The following is a 19,938-nucleotide window of genomic DNA, read 5'->3' on the forward strand; positions in this document are numbered from 1 at the left end:
TCACTGTACCCCTCCACACACACAAACACCCCTCCCTCACCCCCATCCCACCAGAGGCCTGTCAGGCAGGAGCACACACACGCACACACACACATACAAACGCACACACACACACACACACACACACACACACACACACACACACACACACACACACACACACACACACACACACAAATGCACACATACACACGCACACACACACACACACATACACATACACACAAACGCACACATATACACACACACACACATTAACGCATACATAGACACATACACACACATACAGACGCACGCACCCCACACACACACACACACACACACAAATGCACACATACACATACACACACACACACATATACACACACACTGGAGGCAAGCCCTGGGAGGTGTGACAGATGCTACCCTGCTCCCACACCCTCAGACCCCCCCCCCCCTCATCCTTCTATCTCCCACAGGCCAGAAGCAGGGTCAGGGCCCCCATAATCACCCCCGGAGCCCCTGGATGGACAGCAGTGGGCCTGGCAGGGGCTCTGCTGACTGTGTGCTTCACGTCCCAGCGCCCACTAAGGAAATACTGCAGCTGTCTGCGCCATGGACCAAAGCCACAGAGGACAATGAACCAGCCAGAGTTCTACTCACTGTGTTTGAGCTGAGCCCAATACATTACTACGGGAGTTATAAGACATTAAAATACATGAATACAATACAGCCACTTCAGTTGGAATAATATGTAATAATATGAATAATATCTCTCTCTCTCTCTCTCTCTCTCTCTCTCTCTTTCATATCTCTCTCCCTCTCTCAGTCCTGTTTTGAAGGTGCTGGAGCCCCTCCGCGGTGCCTGCTGGAGGGATGCTGGGGTGGGGTTAGCCCCATGCGGGCCCATCTGCGCCCCTCTGCCTGGCAGGGCGCCTCTGCAGGGGGCCCTGGAGAGAGGGCAGAGTGGAGTTCAGTCTTCACCTCGGGCACCAGGGCCAGGCTGGGCCCCCTCACGGCTCCCAGCTCACATGACACTGTTAAAGACCTCTAGCTGCCTCTCCTCTCATTAAATACAAACAGTAAGCCGCAGCTCACATGCTGGGATGTAGAGAGTCGGTGAGCATCCAAAGACAGACTTCCATTGAGAAGGTAAGGTTGACTTCTGTCACGGTTACACTTTACTTGACAGTATCGACATAAAAGTGACATGACACTGTTATGAATGTGTCATAAACAAGTCATAAACGTTTATGACATAACGCTTAAGTGTCATTTGTTATTTGTCATAACAAATTAGGGTTAGGATTAGGATTAGGGTTAGGGTTCATGTGTCATCATGACAGTGTCATGTCACTCTTAAGTGTTACCTCTGTCACCACTCACTTTCTGTCACTTGTGCTGCAACTAAATGATCTCAGTTTTTCCCAACAGTATGAATAATGCACCAGTCTCAAACAACTGTGATGTTTTCTGTCTTGTTCTCCTTTGGACTGAAGAAACACTTTGTGCTCCTGCCAGTACCTTTCAATATACCACATATTTGTACACACTGGTCATGAGTTACATTGTCAGGGTTTTGCCTTTGGAGTAGCACTGGGCACCAGGTAGATACAAACCTGTGATCTATGGATTAAACAGAACAGCTGTTTTCCAACCAGCCACAAACATGGTCATACCCCTCAGTGAGCATCTGTCTACATGTTATATTTCAAAGGATAACTTGAACAGTGAAATTCCCCACACCTCTACTTTCCTTAAGGGCTATAGTTTTCCAAGAGAGGTTCCTTCTATGTTATATACTTGTTTATGATATCTGGTGCTGAAGCTCCTCCAGCACCATATCAGTCTCACAGTGCTGCACCACCGCCACCTCTCCTACCACCTCACACCACCCACATGCATAACAACTCACTGATTCCTCTGATTCCGGCTCCCGTGATTAAGATCATCAGCCAGGCAATGCATGAGTTTCCCCTCAGTCATGATGCACATGAAGGAGGATGAGGATGGTAGAGGAGGAGCACCTCTTCCTTTCTTCTTCTCTTTCATCCTTCCTCTCTCTCTCTCTCTCTCTTTCTTTCAAATATTTGTAAACAGTAAAAGCGAGCAGTGCTGGCAGCTGACGCCTCTTTGCTGCGCTAGCGCCGTCCACTCGGGGCCCGGGAGTCGGACGCTCTCCTCTCTTTGGTTAATATTTGCACACCACAGGCAGCTTTCTTCTCACTTCTGAAAAAGAAAGGCAGACAGAGAGTAAGGGAGAGAGATGGAGAGAGGAAAAGAAAGAGAGAGAGAGAGAGAGAGAGAGAGAGAGAAAGAACTGACTGTTGGGGCCCTTGAGGACTGTGTGCGAATGATGAAAGGGCCATGCTTGTTTGAAGAAGTGAACTCTTCCTCATCAACACGGCTTACACTGGGGAAAGGGAGGATGAAGGGACGGAGAGAGAGATGAAGAGAGACAGAGAGGGAGTGAAAGAGAGAGGCAGAGACGGACAGAGGCAGAGAAATTTCACAGCTCGTGATTTTATAAATGAAAGAGAGCTGATAGTGGAACAAGGGCTCTGCTAGTTTATGTGTGTGTGTGTGTGTGTGTGTGTGTGTGTCAGTCTGTGACGGGATATTTGTTTTCTATGTGTGTGTGTGTGTGTGTGTGTGTGTGTCTGTGTGTGTTTTGTGCGTGTTTTGTGCATGCTATGCCAGCTTGGCAGCCTGGGACATGAAATAGGTTTGGGTGAGGCGAATCCTGGAGAAGGCTGCTCCGAGACTTCCTGTCAGAGAGGCCTTTGGAGAGCTGGACCAAATGAGCAGGCTGAGGGAGGGGGCAACAGTCCCCTCTCTCATTTCCCTTCCACCCGCCTCAGCAGCGTCTCAAAACAAGCACTGTGACCAGGCAGGGAGAGAGAGAGGGGGGAGAGGGAGAGAGAGAGGGAGAGGGAGAGAGAGAGAGAGAGAGAGAGAGAGAGAGCATCTGTGGGAGACATGAGGCGCCGAAATAGAGATGAATCGAGCCCCAGCCACCAAAGTAATCAAAAATGTATTTTCCATATCTCTGTAATTGAATTGTGTACAAGCTGCAAGTTAATGAGGTCATCCACCCTCTGGCAGTGACAGGAAAGCACAAATAATTATCTCCCCATTTTTCCTTATGTAGCAATTAATTTTGAATGTTGGCAACCGACCCCCACCCCACCCCACCTCTGCCCAGCCCAGCACACCACCCTTCTCTCCTCCCTCCCTTTTGCCTCTCTTTCCTTTCCTCTGCTCCTCCCTGAGCCAAACACCACAGACACACACACACACACACACACACACACTCACACACTGCCCGGCACCCAACTCTCTGCCTGTGTCTGTGCTTGAGTGGTCGGCACGAGTGAGGCTGAGTGGATCTGACAGGCGATTGAGGCATCAGTGGCGTCTGAGGTGGATAAGGGAGGGAGGGGTGGATGGGTAATGGGGGTGGAGGGGTTTGGAAGATGGCAGTAATCGGAAGGGTTGGCTACAGCTGTTGTGGGGCCCGGGAGCCTCCAGGTGACTGTCACCTGAGATTTCACATGCTGGCACCTCAGAGGAGCTGGGGTGGGGGTGGAAGCTGTTGGGGTGGGGGGAGTGGTGTTGGGGGGAACGGCAGCATCTGCTGCTACATGGGAAGATGTAAAGGCTTTTTATTATTTGGGTGAGGGGTGGGGTGCAGTCAGTGTAGAAAGGAAGGCGTTCTGGCATGTTCATATATTTATATACGTTTCATATACGTTTCTTCAAGAACAAAAGCAAAGAGCGAAGTGATAGAGAGAGAGAGAGAGAGAGAGAGAAAGAGGGAGAGAGAAAGTGATAGAGAGAGACGAGGCATGGTGGGCCTGATGAAAAGTGGTGAGTGGGAGTGACAGCAAGCTTCCACATGTTATTGGTTCTCCAAAGTGACACAGGTCCTGTTTGCATTGTGAGAAACATGGGCATCCCCTCTGTTTTGCAGCGGGTCAGAGATGCATTGACGTCAGTTGAAATGAAACCCAACAAACATCAAAGCAGGACCTGTTCACTCAGTTGGCCCAAACACCAGATGGCACCACTGGGCTACATCGCTGGTCTGGTGAGTTCAGATGGCGGACTCACCCGTGCTATCATTTTGTGTCAAAGGCCACAATTAGCCCTCTCCCCTCTAGGAGGAATGATTTTACAGTGATCTCCGCTCCCCTTGCCAGGAGTGTGCAGAGAGGCCCAGAGAGTGTAAGCCCCCCCCCCCAAGAGCCCACGGTGCCACCAACATGCCCATGCCCCTCTTATCCTGTCACTCAGCACTCAGCGTTTCCATGGAGCTAAACGGCAAGCAGCAGATCTCCGTCAGCCATGTGAATGGGGCCTGTCACAGCCTGGGCCTCCTGACGCAACTCTCCTGTCCCCCTCGATCCCGCTCAGAGGGATTCACTCCTGGAAGAGTGGGGGGAAGGAGGGATGGAAGGATGGAAAGAAGGGGAGGGAGGGTGGGGGGAGAAATCGCACAATGAGTTAATAAGCAGGATGGTTTGTGAGTGATGACGGCTTTACGACGGGTGTCAGTAATTGAGGTAATGGAGGTGGTGGATGGTGAGCTTTTCTCCCACCTCTTATCTCGGCTTAATTAAAATCCTCTCCACCTGATCTGTCTCATATCATATGCGGAGAAGGGGAAGCCCCCTCTGACACAACACACAAGTGACCTGTGACCCTGTGGGTCTCGCGCGGCGGGAGGGTGACAGCAGCGCCTGTGTCACTTTCATAACGTGTGAGGGGGGAAATTAGCCCCTAATAAGTCAACCATTTGTTCATATTTTGAAGGGAGAGCAAGTGGTACATGAAAGCACTCAACCCCTGCCCCCCCCACACACACACACTTCTTCCTCCTGTCTTGACAGAGAGCAGTTGTTGGTTGTGCTGGCAGACTTGGTCTCTTACCTACACAGAGTGTCTCAGTTTCAGCTTCACTGCATAACAGCATGAGAAAAAACAGACAACAATAATGTATTATTCAGCAGCAAAGTGGATTGCATACTCATCCATGAGCCAAACGCAAAAGGAAATGCGCTCTCTCCCTGAATTAAATTACAGACTAAATAGGATTGTGGATCTGCTTCAGTAGTGGGCTATTGCAATTCAAACCAATTTACCTGCATGAGGGGAAAAAAAAGCCTCATTGTCTGCCATGGGCCCGCTAGCATTATGCTAATGGTGAATGCAAAATTTGTGTTTAAGATGAAAGCGGCTGTACGCTTCGTTCATCTAGCGAAGCAAACAGGAACCTTTTTATTCGTGTTAATTTAGACATTGCGGTTCCAATCTGAAGTGACAGGTTTCAGCCAGCCCACAACAATAAACAGTATTTATCTATCACCATTCAGCGGAAACAAACATAGCAAGAAAACACTGCCATCAGGCTCATCCATAAAACATGGTCTGTCCTTTGGTTGTGCATAGGGTGGTGGATGTGTGTATGTGTGTGTGGGTGTGTGGGTGTGTGTGCGGGTGTACGTGCATGCGTGCGTGCGTGCGTGTGTGTGTGAGTGTGTGTGTGTGTGTGTAAACATAAGACTATATGGACACCCACGGGCCTTTCTCATAATACAGAGGGAGGCGACAGCAGTGGCACTTTTACAATTCCAATCAAGAAGAACAAGTTCTCTCCCTAAGTGACATTAATAGCTTTCATTACCTCAGACAACGCTCGCGCATGCACACTGACATTGGGAGACATGAACGGAGACATGGCACAAAGTAGCAATTAGAGCAAAAACCTGTTAATGACTATCATTCCGCGCTCAAGTGACGTGCACAAGGAACTCAAAACACTCACCTTCTGCACTTCGGCAAATCCCTACTTTATGCTCCCTATAAGACATCTATTATTGATGGGAACGTCCTGCGTGCATAATGACGGCTGTGGTGGGAAAAGGTGGTCATTTTTCCTCTCAGAGTGAAATACTGAACTAACTGAGGCTGATGCGTTTCCTGTCATTCTTATTACAAATAAGCACTTCAGCGACCACACCAAAATGCCATTGCGCAAGTTGTAGCCTACCCAAGTTAAGAAGAACAAAAGTGTTTGAAAAACGTTATTCTGGTTGACATAATCAGCATAGGCATATCATTTTCAGTGCCAAAATCTCGGGTCATAACATTTCCAAACATCAGATCATCACAAGCTACTGGCACGGAAACAGACTGTTGGTCAACCCGATGCTAGCTGCAAGTATCCTCTCCTCCTCTCTGAACTCTGTGTGACCTTGTTGATGCTTAGCCTGTGGACAGAGAAGATTTCTGGAAATGTTTAGGAAAAAGTATTGTCACTCTACTGTGCCATCCAGACACAGAGCGGGCCAAAAGTGTGGTCTTGTTTACAAGTGATAATGAGAGCCAACAAAGTTGACTGATCGTTCATCTGAGTCGGAGGGGGGGAGAAAAAAATTTCGGAGGTCTTGATTATCTATCAGGCGCGTCCTCTGATACCATATCACGAAAGGCAATTTGTTTTCCAGGGAGGGGGCAAGGAAAGCGGAGTATGCTAATAGGGAAACGGTTGCGTGTTGAGTCAAGCAGGCAGACTTCATTTTCCTTCCCATTTCTTGAGCTGTCCATCAAAGGCGCTCTCCGTCTTATCTGCGTATCATTAGAAACATTTTTTGCCGCCGCATGTCGCGCTTATTTCCCTCGGTTTGCCATTAGTATAGCAATGCAGGGATTGCAGTAATAGGGGCCACAACTTGTGTGCGTGTGTGAGTGTGTGTGTGTGTGTATGTGTGTGTGTGTGTGTGTGTGCATGTGTGCGTGTGCGCAGCACGTGCTCTCAGATTGAGCGACGCCACACATTATGCGAAGTGACACGAGGTGATAACACAACTAAATGCCGGCTTTTGTTCAGTGTAATTTTAAACGCAACTAACGACGCCTCTCTGCCACAATCAGCGCTGCATTTTGCGGTGACATGGACAGAGTCACAGAGATGTATCAACATCCACATGTGAGGGGAGGAGGGGTCGTGGCTCTGGAACGCCATAGCGGTATCCTGGAATTTCGCCACTGCGTTTGCTCCCCTACACATAATTACTGACATGTAGTTTCTGTTTTCAATTAGATATACTATCTGACGTTCATAAATGTTGATTTGAATGCAGATTTTGTGTCAATTTGCCTCCAAATACTTATCGACCACATTCAGTTCTATGTGCAAATTGTAGGTTGGTGGCAATTTTCTTGGATTTTTTTTGTAAAAGCACTGTATGATGACTCATTTTTAATCATACGATAAACTCTCTGAAATATCTAAAAAAAACTGTTGAGAAATTCAAAATGTCCCAAAAACACCATTTAACATTAAAATGTTTTGAATGAACTCTTTCTAGAACATCCTCAATTATCGATGAACTCATTCAGAACATTAACTCTTTGTCTTTTTATATTTAAAAAATAAATAAAATAAGGAGAACAACGGGATGGCAACATGGATTGAGGTGCGACTGCCTGGAAGTCACCTGCTGACAGCATACACTTAGAAGGAGCCATGAAGAGTCCCTAAGAGGACTTCAAATGGAGACCGATTAGATTCATCCAGGGGATGAAATTAGGCTGGGGGAAATTATATCTGACACGAGGCATAATTACCCATCAATGTGAGAGAACACAGAGCCACGGAGTCCTGTTCAGGACACTATTCATCTATCATCAAAGCCTCTTTTTTGTCAGAGGTAATGTATTGATAGCAGATGTCATTAATGTGCAAAGAATATAATGGAGAGCAGAAAGTTGCCATCGTGGGATCTCTGGCTGAAGGAAGCCCTGAGATTGAAAAGTTCTTTGTGTTTTTTTAAGTCTTTTAAGACTTTTTAAAAGTTCTCTCAAACAGCACTTAACCTTATGCATTTGAAATTCAAATACTGATTTAGCCCATGTTATACCTTATTAAAAACACGTTCATGAACCAAAGTTCAATTTTGTTTTTCTGCTGAAGGAATTTGCCATGTTTGATTGGAGTGAAATGCAGAAAGTTCCAAGTTCCTTAGCAAAAGCTTCCCACAGGGATTAAAGGCCAGCCAGACAGGGCCAACAGCATGGGAGCACAGTTCTATCCCAGGCTTTCTGGAGGCCTATCAAACTATGGCAGATGAAAGAATTAGTGAACAAACCCACACACACACACACACACACACACACACACACACACACACAAACACACACACACCTTTCTGTATCTATCTCTCCTTTCTCTCCATCTCCTTGTCTCTTGGAGAGAGAAGAGAGGCTGGGGGCGCTGGGAAGCTGCTGGCCTGCCCCAGTAGACCTCCAAGCCCATCTGTTAGTCCCCACCACTGAGCTGGAGCTCGTCGTCCGACCCCAGGCCCAGCTCCAGCCCCATCCTCTGCCCCAGCACTGTAGGCCCAGCCCAGTCTGCGGAGAGAGACTCCCTCCGACACAGACAGCAGATGGAGCCCTGCCTCTGCTCTCCAAACGCCATGTTAGTGTAAGGCTTTTAATTAATATCCCAAACGACTGTTATGGGAACCCACCACACAGCCTCCCCCCCCCCCCCCCCCTCTCTCTCTCTCTCTCTCACTCTCTTTTTGTCTCTCCTCCTCTGTTGTTTTTCACTCCTCCGTTTCACTCCCCCCCTCCCTCTTTCTCTCCTAGCTCCACACTACCACCACAACCCCACCTCCCACCCTCCTCCTTTCTTTCTTCTCTCTGTCCCCCTCGCTCTGTTGCCCCCTCTCATCCGGACGGACAGATCGGGGGATGCAGGGCCGATTATGCACGCAGGACAGACTAAGCATGCCCAGGAGTCATTGTGTAAATGAAAAGCTCCATGTGTTTCTTGTAACTAGCCAACGCGTTAATCACACTGCCGCCGCAGGACAAAATCCAAGGTCCCCGCGCGCTTGCTCCGACTATGACTCCCACACACGCTGCACCGTCACACTAACGGCCCGCAAAAATCGACCAACATCCCTAGAGAGAAAGAAAATGGGGGCTTTGGTCACAATATGGAGGAATCTGAGATCTGAGGGTCCATCATGTCCAATATGACTGGACAAGGAGAAGAGAGGAGCCCTGGGTTAAACAAGGTCACCCAATTAGCTGGATGTATTTAAAAGCCAATTTGAACTGTGATGTTTTTTTTTCTGTTTTATTGCCCGGTCCTAATTTTGACCATAGGGCCCTCTGCTATATGTCAAATAAACACAGCATTCATCAGCGTGGTGCTGTTGCCCACCAAGATGGACTGAGGCACATGGTTGTCACACTAAGATCTGGATGAACGCCTCTCCACAAACCTGTAGGGTACGACACTGGCAGCAGCTCTTAATTTGGAACCATTAGATTAGCGAATAGAAAGGTCAGTGGTTGAGTCACACTTTGAGATTGAGATTAAAATATCTCCGTAAATCAGCAAAGCTGTAAATGTAAATGCATTGCTTGTATCGGACTTCCATCACATAACGTTATATCATAACAACACATTGACACCACACAAAATCGAGGAAGAGACATTTCTGTTTGCATTTGACAAATACTGCCATCCTAATTGTGAAAACTGCTGAAAATGTATCTTTGAATATGAAGGAAATGTTTAATGTCTGAGAGCAGAAAGAAGTTCTGCCAGGATCTAGGGTCCTTAGCAACATGATGAACCAGTAGTGAGACAAAGCACATTCACATTACACCTTAACTGCCTTAAAGTGCCACAGCTTACTTCATATATCATTTACATTTCACTTGGGGAAATGCATTCACCCAAACAATGTGAGTGATGTCAGCTGTGTAACACCTGTTTATTACATAGTAATTAACACCATATAAACAAAACGCCGAGGTGACAGTCGAGCCCATTATTTCCGTGAACACTTCTGGGCCGCTGGCGATTTGTCTGCGGTCCTCTCTACCAGAGGGCCCAGGGATGCGCATTTCGGGTCCTCACGTTCTCCACTGCACAGTCATTATCTCCGTGCCCCATGATCTGTGAAGCAAGTCACTCAAGCACACAACATGCCGTCTCATGTCCTCCAGGACTCTCTCTCTCTCTCTGTCTTTTTTCTCTCTCGCTCACTCTCTCTCTCTTTCAGACACACACACACATACACACACACACACACACACACACACCCTACACACACAAACATACCTTCACACATGCGTTCCATTAGCTGCTTGGCTCACCACTTATGCACACTGTGTATTGTAAGTGGTCTGCCCTGACATCAGCCTCCGGTTATTTACAGTGGCATTGGTGCGAGCTCCTGCCGTGTACCTGCAGTGTGTAAGTAAAATGACCCCTTGAGCAGCCTATCACATTGCCATAATGAGAGAGCAGCGCACACAGCCTCTCTCTCATGGCCAGAGACAAGACGGGGCTGGCATTCATTATTCCAATAGCAAGGGCAAGGCTCAGCCAGAAAATAGTAGCTTATGCCAATTACCGGGAGTGAGAGTTCAGGGATAAATTAGGCATTTTCTCCCTCATCTAACTCCATCCTTTAGGTGGGGGGTGGAGATCGGGGGTTAAGGTATCAGGGTCCTCGATATACTTTTACGCTAGCACACTTCACACACTGTTGCCCCCACCCCACTGGCATTTGTTCTGGCTCCACTGTGAGAGACACTCAGGCCACAAAATGATCTTTGCACATACCATGCTATTAGGGTCAGTCCAGTGCCAGCAAGCCCGAGGATGGGGAGTCGCAAACGCCATTAAGGATGCATGAAGTGACCCGGCTATCTACCGCATTTACACTGAAGTCATCCTCTGTTAAGAAGATGGGGGAGCGCTGGGCAGAGATTGGCGAGCCAGCCAGTGAGTCCGGCCAGCTGAGCGTTCTGACGAGCGAGCCGATAATGTGTGGAGATGGTGATCTTTTTCTCTCTCTTGTACCTTTATTCCACCCCAACGCCAGCCTCTCGCTTCACAGCCATGAGGTCACCCTGCATGTGAGCATAAAGGTGTAAAGTGACACTGGACTAGACAGGGGAGCAAAAGTAAAGTAGCAGCAGCACTATGAAGTCATGGAGAGGGCAAAGTTAATACTAGAAATGCATTCACTTCTGATGCAAAATAAAACTCTCTCTCTCTCTCCCTCTCTGTACGTATGTGTGTGTGCTCACAAGAATGAGTGAGCAATTAATTAACTCTCTCTGGATGTTAATGCATGCAATGTTAGCTGACAGTTACCTGGAAAATTCTATATGTGAGCTATATGTGTGTATATATATATATATATATATATATATATATATATATATATATATATATATATATATATATATATATATATATATATACATATATATATATTACAATTCTCACTGAAAGTTCATGGTGAAAAAGGTAAGAAGGAACTATGGAAGAGTCATTTTGACAGAAGGAAACAAAATGGTTGTTTTCAATGAAAAGTTATAAGGTATATCTACGTAAGTTGTGACAAAAAATGTATATGAAATGCCAAACAGTTGCTATGCTGATGTGGTCTCTGTAAGTGTGCAGACCAAAGACGATCCTAAGGGTCATACTGCATGTCAAATATTTCTGAATATTACTGGCCATGTGACATGTGAAACTGGTAAGACTGTGACCTATCAATTTTTCGAAATAAATGACATGATTTGCTTCAACATTCTCCTTTTCACTAAAAGATAATATTGTATCTTATTGCATGTATATCCACATCTCTTCACTATTCCATCACCTAAGTGCAGGTGCATGACATAGCAAACACCATCACATCCTTGCCCTTCCTTGTTGTCATTTCCTGATTGAGCCCCAAATTTTCCAGGCCTCGGGGCATCGGCGGTCCCCTGATATGCCACGTGTTTGACTCCGAGCCCCTTATCAGATGTGAACACTCGCATACACACCGCATTAGCGGAGTGCAGATAATGTGTGATTAGCATACGCACCCCCAGCCTCATTTCACTTGCAAACGCCGAGACAGCCCAGATTCTGTCACCACAAAATATGCCCATCGTTATTCAAGCACAAAATCATATCTGTGATGTTGATGTTGATCTTTCCTCCAGACATGACCGTGTGTGTGACTTAAACCAGGCTGTGGCTACGGGGCCTAAAAAAGTGGGAAATTGCGCTATCCCCTATGTAACACAAAAGATATATATTTTTTAAATGTCTTTATTTAGGGAGAAAAAAAAATAATTTCTGCTGTGCCAAAATGAAAATATGACAACAAAATATTGTTCTTTTTTTTACATCTTTTCTCTGTGAAGGTGTTATGATCTCTGGTGTGATTTGGTTTCTCCAGTTCTTGTGTTTGCTTGGGAGAACACCGTGCTCTGTCTACTGTAAAGTAAACATGAGTCATTTGGGTCCCAAATGGTATTTGCACTTCTCGACTCTGTTTTCAGAGAGAGTATTCTGAAAACTTTTGTGCCAGTGCATAAGAACTACAGTATAGCAGCTCTGTTAAGTAGAGTTACATGGAGAGCCATGGAACACCGCCACGGAATGGAGCTTATTCTCTCTGTCTCTCTTTCTCTGTGTGTGTGTGTGTGTGTGTGTTGTTCAGTGCGGTCATATTGAAGTGCAGCAGCATTTTATTTTTGGTAATGAATAGCTACTTCGAGTGAGTGCATGGCACCACGCAGCTCTCTTCCAGGCCAAACATGGCCATATTTTATTCAGCGCCCTTGCCCTGAATTATTTACCCATTTATTGAACTGCACACTAACTGACACACAACTCCATACACATCATCCATATTTTATCTGGCCCAGCTCACTTTATGCTTATTTTATGGCAGCTGACTACAGAGGTAGTGCGGTGCTGGCATGAGGAGGGGAGAGCCTTGCCGACCACTCAGCATACTCACATATACACTGGCACGCAAGCACATGTACTGTACATACATATACTCTCAAACACACGCATGGTATGGTATGCGTGTGTTTGAGAGTATATGTATGGTACCAGTTTTCATGGTATGTATAGATATTCCCTCACTCATGGAGTACGTAGACTTACACACTTACGCAAACACACACACACATACGCACCCCACACACACACACACACAGAGTAATTCTCACATATCGACACAATGGAGATTTTCTCTGAAGCTCTCACACAAAGACTAAGACTGCCCTCATGTGGTAGCTAAAATGCATCTCCCATTAAATGTGTGGTAGTGTGTTCAGTGGAGTACATACAATCACACTCTTTTTTGTATGTGTGTGTGTGTGGCTAAGGAGCTGGGCTAGCATGCAGTGGTAGTGTAGTGGCTAAGGAGCTGGGTTAGCATGTAGTACCCTGAAAAGTTGTGGGTTCCAGCCTCCATCATTGTGCCCTTGAGCAAGGCACTTAACCCAGAGTTGTTCTGGAGACATTAGCCTTTGTCAATAAATATAATCATGCTATTGAATCATACATGTAATCATGTTATTGATTTACTAAATATATACACAAACTAAAAATGTTTATTTAACATTTTATTATTATTCCATATTGTTCTGCTCCAAGTGGCCTGATAAAAGTGTATTCCTCTGAAATGCGGTCACAAAATTATTCTTTTACGTTTTAGGACATATTTTAGTTATTTATTAGGACACTTTCAGACTCAGGCACCAGAGGTGCATTATCAGCACTATTAGGTTGTACAGATTCTACCCTGCCATCATGTTTGATAGTGTTCTAACTGCTAGTGTCCTGACCCTTCTAATGGCAAAGGCCTCATTTGGATCTTAATTTAGACATTGTGCAACCTGGGCTCATACCTCACTTGTACATTCCCAATGTCAGTTAATAACTCAGATAAATGGTGTGCAGGCGTGACCCCTGACCTGTTGAGTTGAACTTTGACCTCCGCCAGCATGGGCTTGGGCTCCATCTCAACTGTTGTGAGCGAGAGGATAGTGGAACAGTTCCATTTGACATGATTAGTAGCATCTCACCATGACCCCAGCGCTTGTCATTTTAGATTGAATAATCTGAGGGAATTTAAGCAGCTGAATGTTCATGCAGAGTCATCTGGTTTGCTTGTTTATTTAATGGTAGATGTATGTAATATTACTTTCAGTGTCAGTCAATTACTACCAATAACATGGTTTCATGTTTTGATAAGAGGCATGTATTAATTTATTTTAAATGTGAAATAGTATTATAAAGACTGCATGAGGCCACATACCATATTCAAAACACATTTTTGTTATGTTTTCAAGATGGGAATTACAATGTCAAAACAAACAAACAAACAAGCAAAAGTCATGAAGATGTATGCATTTTTTGTATGTCATTCCACCAGATCTCTACCATTATATTGTTCTACTTCACATTGTTTCAGCTGGTCAGAATCATTCAACTTCAAGGGATAAAAAAAAACTTTTCTACATAAACCACACTGAAGGATGTTCCAATTATCTCAGACCTATTAACCTAGATGTCAACTTATTGGCAGAGACTAATATGAACTCACCACCTTCAGAAACACCTGACATGGCTCACCCACCCCATGAGTTGTCATACACCCTTCCGAAATCTAGGATGATACGTGATGGAGCACTGCGCAGCCTCCATCTGTACATGGGCATCATCAATCTGCACCACCCAACACCACCCTGGCTCCCCCCACATTCCTTCGAGGCCACCGCAGACCACCATGCAGCCTGCTGTGCTCGCACACAAACACGACCTCCAGAGAAAGATGAGGTGAGGCTCAGACTGCTGCTGACCAAGGGTCAGGACACTATGCTGCTGACCAAGGGTCAGGGCTCTATGCTTAGTGAGGTTGGAGAGGGTTTATTCACCTGGGTCTAGATCATGGTGGATAGATCTGTCAGGTCAGAATGGCAGAATAATGCTATATACAGTGAAGTCCAGAATTCTGTCCATGGGCCAGTTGAAAAGGGGATGACAATTCGAAATGGGGCATGAAGTTGAAAACGTAACATGAAATGGTAATGAATACTTACAATGAGAATAAAAGGACAACTGACAGCAACATTCTACACTTCACATACTTCACTTGAGGAGGTGGTAAGGTGTACCTGAGCTAATCCTTCCGCACTTCAGTCAAGGGCAGTGTGCCCTTTCTATCTTCCTATGTCAAGGGTGATCCTGTGTGGGACTCTGTATATGTATATATGTGTTCTATGTCTTTTTCTGTGTGTTTATGGTGATGTCTTTGTCCTGTCATGAGCACACTGAAGCAAATCCCAAGCAACTTGCATCGAGTTGTATGGCAATAAAGTATTGAATCTTGAATCTTGAATCTTGAATCTTGAATCTTGAAGTAATTTTAAAAAAACTGCTGAGTCTGTGTTTATTTTTGTAAATCAGTGTTTCTTATCAAAGATCCTTAATTCTTATTTTAACAACTATGACATCACAAAACCATATATACCATACCACACAAAAAGCTTTGCTCCTGAAATGTAATGCCAGTGGTGCAAGTATCTATGTAAGGGATAATGGACGACACGGTGGTCTGTTCACAGAAGTTAATGCACGGTCGAGGTTGTAAAACGGCCCCGACGCGAAGCTTTTTCAAAAAGCTTGGTTTCAAAACGTTTAAATCAAAACGGGAAATTAGCACAACACAAGTGACAACAGTGGAATAAGCCGTATAATGGACTCCACGGTGGTCTGTTCACAGAAGTTAATGCACGGTCGAGGTTGTAAAACGGCCCCGACGCGAAGCGGAGGGCCGTTTAAACCACCGTGGAGTCCATTATCCCCCTTATTCCTGTGTTGCCACTTGCGTTGTGCTAATTTCCCGTTAAAATTTAAACGTTTTGAAACCAAGCTTGGTTGAATTTCCCATTGTCCTACATAATTTAGAACGACCATTAACCGTATGTTATTTGCACACCTATGAAGAAGATCCATTTTTTTGGCCGTATCACACTTGTATATTAATTCGCCGAACTCGTTGTGAAGTTTAAATGAACTGTCCACGGTGGTCTGTTAACAGAAGTTACTTACGAGGTTTAAACGGCCCTCCGCTTTGCGTCGGGGCCGTTTTACAACCTCGGCCGTGCATTAACTTCTGTGAACAGACCACTGTGTCGTCCATTATCTCTTACTCAACTTTCTTTTATTCTTTTCTGTGTGGTGTGCAGGGATATTTGGGATAACAATATAATTGTAAATCAATTGGCCACAGAATATCCATGGGGTACTAGGTATCAGGCTTTTCAAATGTGACTGTTACCATCCCTCCCTATAATGGTATGAGTGTAGAAAAGTGTAGGCTATCATTTCTACACAACTGCTCTCATTTATCATGCTCCTTTCCCTTTTACCAATACACCTGGAATATCCCTAAATCCCAATCAGAGTAAAGCCAATTATGCATGTAAAATAATATTTAAAAACTCAGTTGCATCAGCCTTATTTCCTGTAGGGTTTTTAGAGCATTCCATAGAATATCATGAGAAAAATGAGCCAAGACACAATTTCAATGTGTCAGAAAACTGTCAGATTTTACAAAAGCATCTCAGGGAATGTTACAAAATAATTGAAAAGTGTATGCCACTGCTATCTTTAAATATCTGCTTAGTACATAACTTGTGAGAGAAACCCAAGACAGAAACGAGTTCCACATCTTTACACTGGGATGTGCTATAATATGCTCAAAAGTGCACAAACTGTCTCCCAAATGTTGCATGAATATAACTGGGTGCTCCACAGAGTTAAGGGGTAAATGCTCCTTACTGCTATAAATGTGTCATCAAATTTTTAGTCACTAGGCATTTTCAAAGAAAGGTGTTGAGGAGAGTGAGAACACAATGTTTTTTGTCGTCTGCATTGTCATGTCATTCACCACTAGAGGGAACCCTTGTCTACATTTTAGCTGTCAATTCTTGGAAATATCAGTATTGACAAAGTAATATGTAGTCTAGGATTGCTTCCTTGCAGAAACAAGCACTGTTCATTAGAACTGCATCATGAGCTCACTAAGTAGTTTATTAGGGACCCAGTGTGTTTTTAGCCAAACACCAACAAACTTCCTGTCTGCACTATCTGCAAAATCAGCAGAGCAGGCTTTTTATAGAACACTGTCTGTGGATGACATAGTACTCATGAGGTTTGATCAGTATGAACATACATCATGCAGTCCAGCATGCTAGAAATAGGATGCAATTTTTCAAAAACTTTTCAATTCCAGCATCAAGATAATGTGATTATCTTACAAATCAGTCACAGATAAATGACTGCATCCAACATGAACTGTGACAACAGGGAAAACAAATTAAATAAATAACGACTGTATTTTCATCTTTTGCAAATAGCACTACAGTGTGTCCTTAAGGATATTGCTTATTTTCTAAAAGATATTTAGTTGGAGTAGACTACATCAGTTTATCACCCAGTCACCTAACTGTGAGTTAAAATTGTAATGCGAGGAAAGTTTTTTTTTTTTTTTTTTTTTTTTTTTTGTAGGCTATATCTTTTTAACTTTTGTTGATCCTTGAGTGGGAAGAAAGTTGACATTAATTTTGATGAGGCTTCATACCCACCTACTTTTTTTAAAAAGCTAGTCATCTGAGAGTGGGAAATGATCACTTGCACCCTGTCCTTTGGAGAATTAATCTTTGTTAACTTAAAAATATACATTGCTTTTAACAGAGCCACCATGTGGTCAGTGTACATCCAGTACAACCACAGCTCAGTGCACTTTAATAGGCCTCTTAGAATACAGAGCTGTGGAACCCAGTCCAGCATGTGAGGATTCTCATCATGGTTCCACTTGAGACACCCGACATGCCAGTCTGGCACTGAGAAAGACCAGCACAACAATCGAAAGAATCACTGCAAACAGGGAATTTTAAAAGCCGTTTAAATCAAAGCTCCCATCACGGTTTCTCTTACTCTGGAGGGATAAATTACGTGCTTCACGATTCACTGAAGAACCTTTCAGCTGCAGGACAGTAGATGAGGGGTTCTTTCTCTCTCTCTGTCTCTCTCTCTCTCTCTGTCTGTCTCTCTGCCTCTCACTCTCTCTCCAACCCCCTCTCTCTTTCTCTCTCCCTTTCTGTCTAACTCTTTCACTCCATCTCTCCATCTCTGTGTCCGTGCCCTTAGAGTGCAGCTGTGAGAGCTGCCCTTCCTCAGCGCCGTATGTCATCCCGCGTGTGTTTGCTTTCTTCTGTCAGCCCATTTTACTGGCTGTAAAAGAGCTGACTCCCCCCCAGTCCTCCTCCTGCCATCAGGCCACACTATTGGGGGAATCCCCTTCACCACCAGCCATCCACTCCAACCATTCAGCCAGCCAGCCAACCAGACACCCTCGCCTCAGAACAAGATCGACGAGGAACCTGTAAAACTTTAATGCCAGATATCAGCGCGGGTCACTGTGTGAGTGAGCGGGACAGGCCAGAGGCCTCGGGCTTGCGCCATGTGGGACATGCCTTTGGAATGTCTTATAAATGAAAATAAATGCAGTGATAAAAGAGTAAAGACAGAAACAGGGAAAAAAAATGAATGAATAAAACGAAGGGGAAAAAAACATTCCGTTGAAGGTTCCAGTGATGCTCTTTCTTGCACGTTTTCTCCACCGAGAGCCCCACCACCATCTTCAGCTGCACCTTGAGCGTTAAGATGACTTTAGAGGCCTGCAATGCAAGTGAACACTGTGCCAGTGGCCCACCCGGGGAAAGTGCATGAGGCAAGCCAGCAGCCTCAGTCATGTGATAACAGACGCAAGCATTGCTCAAGAGTGCGATTAGGACTGTGTGTGTGAGAGAGAGAGAGAGAGAGAGAGAGGACAGTAGGGCAACGTCTCTGGCAGGAGGCTGATGGAATGCAGCCTCTGCTGCGCGCGAGGTGGAGGAACGATCCGTACCAGGGCCCCGACACCCACAGAATCATCGTCCTCTTCTGCCATTACGCCATTATCCCGGGAGGCCAAGAAACTGTCTCCTCTCCATTCCTTCTCCTCGCTCGCTCTCACTCTCTTTCTCTTGAACTCTCCATGCATCTTATCCTTTCTCTCTCACTCACTCTTACTCTGTCACTCCGGCACACCTGCTCCTATGGTTCATGGCCTGAGTCAGTGTGAGTCAGTTTTCAAATTTAAAAGCATACATTCATATTGCCTGTTGTCAGTTAAAAAGGTGACACGCAGTGTACTAATTTTAAAAGTGGAGTTTGTGTTGAAAGATCTCCACTTTAGTAATAGCCTGTCCTCGAGGCGAGCAATGAAATTGTTGAAATGTTTTATTTTTTATGTTGTGTTGAATTCATGTTTGTTTTTACAGTTTAACTCAAGCGGAGTCGTTTTCAGCTCAGGAGTGTGTCTTTGACCCCTAGGCAGTGTTGTTGAGAGGTACCAATGGTATAATGTCTCACTGAAAGTGTGACCCCAGCCCAAGGTTAAGTTCCTCTGTGTGTGTGTCTGCGTTTCACTTTTATTGCTCGGGCCTGATGGTGTTTTTAGTGGATGGGTGAGGGGTTGGATGGGTGGTTTTGGGCGGGGGTGGTGGTGAGTGGGGTTGTGTTGGACTACAGGGGGAAGAGAGAGGTGTGACTCTGGCAGATTTACAACAGCCTGCTGCCTCACATCATCTTCCCTCTCTCTCTCTCTCTCTCTCTCTCTCTCTACTGGATCTTAGTGAAGGGGCCCCGGCCTAATCCTTTAATGGCCGACGTCCTCCTCACCTGGCCCTCTGATAAACAAGCCCTTCTCTTCTGCGGGTCGTGCTCCCTTCCGACTCGCCCGCTTGCTCTGGCCTCGTCTAGGGTTTCTCCGCAGTCCGGCCTTATTTATCTCCTATCTTATCGCTGCGTGGGGGGGAGTGCAGTTGGACTCGCGGGGGCTGGAGGGCCACGGATGACCGGACCGGCGGGCCGGGTCATAAACATGTCAGCGATGTGGCCGGCTTGCTTTGACCAGCCAGGCGGCTTGGGGGCTCATCTGAGCAGAATCAACTCAACCAGCGCGGCTTTATGAGACTCATTTGCTGCTAAAGCCACATTTTACCCTATTGGGA

The sequence above is a fragment of the Alosa alosa genome, chromosome 11 (genome assembly GCF_017589495.1).
Source record: "Alosa alosa isolate M-15738 ecotype Scorff River chromosome 11, AALO_Geno_1.1, whole genome shotgun sequence".
Classification (NCBI taxonomy): Eukaryota; Metazoa; Chordata; class Actinopteri; order Clupeiformes; family Clupeidae; genus Alosa; species Alosa alosa.